The sequence below is a fragment of the Octopus bimaculoides genome, chromosome 5 (genome assembly GCF_001194135.2).
Source record: "Octopus bimaculoides isolate UCB-OBI-ISO-001 chromosome 5, ASM119413v2, whole genome shotgun sequence".
In the NCBI taxonomy this organism is placed as follows: Eukaryota; Metazoa; Mollusca; class Cephalopoda; order Octopoda; family Octopodidae; genus Octopus; species Octopus bimaculoides.
This window is the reverse complement of record NC_068985.1, coordinates 4,788,580-4,791,979: the sequence shown is the minus strand read 5'-3', so window position 1 is coordinate 4,791,979 and position 3,400 is coordinate 4,788,580.

Below are 3,400 nucleotides of genomic sequence, written 5' to 3'. Positions count from 1 at the left end.
TATATATATATACATACATATATACGACGGGCTTCTTTCAGTTTCCGTCTACCAAATCCACTCACAAGGTTTTGATCGGCCCGAGGCTATAGTAGAAGACACTTGCCCAAGGTGCCACGCAGTGGGACTGAACTCGGAACCATGTGATTGGTAAGCAAGCTACTTATCACACAGCCACTCCTATTTATTTTATACATGGCAGCATATTGAGTTTGTGTAGCTGTTGGAAATAAGTTAGTCGACCCTCTGTTAATGTGAGTTGAAACAGACAAGCATCCTAACCACAGACTTGTTATCCTTCATCTGTTTTATGACAAAAAGCCAAAGCCTTTTAACGGTCGTTTTTAGATTTAGTATTTGTTGATTTTGAAAGTGAATTACTGGAGTTCTTCCTTACCTAAAATAGTGGGGGTAGCACCAGTAGCAGCAGCAGCATTGACTGTGATTTTTGTGGCTGTTGTTGTTAGTTATGGTTATTGTTGTTTCGCTCCAATTGTCTTTCCCTGGGAATCTAAAGACCAAGGAAACACGTTAAATCCTGACACTATAAAAAATACCTACATGAATGAATTCTGCCAAACCCATGAAAGCTATAAAATGTGAATATTAAAACTATGATGATGATGATGATGATGATGATGATGATTTCCAATCTACAGATCGTTATTTTCATTTATATGGACATAAGATGACCAGCTGTTTGGTTTTCATCAAACTCCTTTGCTTTATTAAGAAGCTGGGTACAGGGTTTACATGCCTCCCAGTTTAACACCACCATCTGCTTCTTGGGTGCCTTTAGCATCAATTCTCTCACCTTCATGCATTTGGACCAAATCAACAGTTTCCTCTCCATCCATTTGTTTTTTCCTTCAGATGTTGAGGTCAAGCAACAAACAGCTTTACCAAATTAAAATGGAAACTAAGCTGTCCCTACTGAAAAACTTATTTAAAACACTTTAAAGTGGAAGGAGTAGACCCAGGAGGATGTGAGATGAAGTGGTGAGAGAAGATCTTCAGAAGTTGGGTCTCACAGAGGGGATGACAGGACAGGGTCTGGGACTCCTGGTGGTTTGCTGTGCTTGACAAGATATGTCAAGCTATGCAGAGGTGTAGTTGTCCTTACATACTGGCATACTCACAGCATCCTTTCCTAGCTGAGCATTCATAATCTTGGAGACTCATGCGTGTTGGTGCCATACAAAATCCACCAACTCTAGTGTCACGTATACACACCCATGCTGATGCTGTGTAAAAGCATCCAGTACACTCTGTAAAGTGGTTGGTGTTAGGAATGACATCCAGCTGTAGAAACCATGCAAAAACTGAGACTGAACTTAGACAGCTACTGTCAGACGGTCCAACCCATGCCAGCATGGAAAACAGACGTTGAATGATGCTGATGATGATGATGATAGTTGATGAAGATGTAGCTGAGCTGATCAAATGACAGCATAACACCTTTCTTGAATTTCTGAATCCAAAATCATGCTGAGGTCAACATTAGCTTTTCATCTTTTCATGTCTGATAACACAACATACAACAATTTAGCTGATAGGCAGCGGTAGAGTTTGTGGTTGGTAGGAGAAGTACCCATTCCTCCTTTCAAATATAAACTAACAGACTTACCACACAGCCACACCTTTTAGTTTTTTGCTAGATTTAAGGGAGATATTTGCTGCTATCTTTTAGTGACTGCATAGAATTTTCTTTTTAGAAGGGAATATCAAAATCAGTTGACAGTGCAAAATTAAATGCCTTGTAGTATTGTGTTACGTCCCTTTACTGCATCACTTCTCAAGTTAGGCCATATCCTCCATCAGTCAATTATTTTAGCTCTTTACTAAAAGTTAGAATGTATAGAGAAAAGGATTAGTTTTGTTTTTTTAAAGTGTTTCTGTGAGTCAGGTAATGTTTTGTTTCATTGAAGAGTCCAAACCAGTCCAAAATATCAGGCAGAGTGAAAAGTAAGAGACGTTTTGAAATATGAAACTCATCACAATATATTTCAACAGTGCGGAAATTTTGTTCATCAAATTACCATTACAATTAACACATTTTAGCCAACGAGTTACTAGTTTGTTTATTCTGGTAACATAAAAATCTAGAATTCTGAAGCTGAATGCACTTTCAGCATCAGTTTAATTTTTGTACTCCTTCTCTTGAAGGAAACCATGAAGGTGCTTGAAAAAGTGGTAGTCAGTGGGAATAAGCTGGGTGTGGAAGAAATTCGTAGCCAAATTCCCTCAATTTATAGAGTGTCATTAGTGAAACATGTGGCTGAGCATTGTCCTGAAGAATGATTGGCCCTCTTCTGATGACCTGTCCCAGCTGGAGCAGTAGCAGTTTTTCATTTATTTTGGCAATTTCATGGCAATATGTTTCTACAGTAATGGTTTTTCCTTGTTTTAAGAAGTTATAGAGGATGAGTCCAGCAGTACACCATTAAACAGTCACCATGACCTATTTGAAGTGCTCGGGTTTAGGGAAGGTTTTCAGTGCTACATTTTGGTTCAACCACTGTGAAGAATGTTTTTATTATTGTACAGAATCCACTTTTCATTACAAGTTGCAATATGGTCGAGAAATGGATTGGTCTGTACATTTCGTATCTGTGTATTTTCTGATTTTCATTCAAATCATGTGGTACACATCTATTGAGCTTTTTTTGATTTTCCAATTGCATGTAAATGGTTGCAGGCAGTTTTCTGGCTAACTTGAAGTTCTTTTGCCAGTTCTTGAATGGATTTATGGGTATCTTTCTCAATGACAGTCCTTAGTTGACTGTCATCGATGATAGATGGGCATCCACTATGCTTGCGATCTTCAAGGCTCAGGTCTCTGCTTTGAAATTATTTAAATCATTTTTGAGCTGACCACTCACTGGTCATTTCTTCACCAAGTGTTTCATTGATATCGCAAGCAGTTTCAGCTGCTTTACATCCTTCTATTTCGGATGATTGTAACAAAGGTGAAAAAAATATCAATGTTAATTTATTGATGCATTTGGCAAATTTATGTCTGTATTAATAAGATGATTGAAAAAAAATGGTTTAAAAAAATTCCAAACTGCCAAAATCCAGTACAAATTCTTCATGGGTCAAAACGTTGCTTACGCTTTATTCATCCTGATAGAACTATTAATGTCAAATCATTACTTTTATTATTAAGTTACAACAAATGCTTTCGTTATAAACTTTTCTAGGAATATAAAAAGTTTGAATGGGAAGTGGATGCTTATCAGCAAAATTTTGGACAGGCGGAGGCAAAGTAAGTGAATATATAACATTCTACTTAAGTTTGATTTTGACTTTGAATTATGAGGAGATTGTGATGTATAAATATGATAACAATATAAGGAAATATAAATGTAGGAAATAGTAAGAGAAGCCATGACATTGT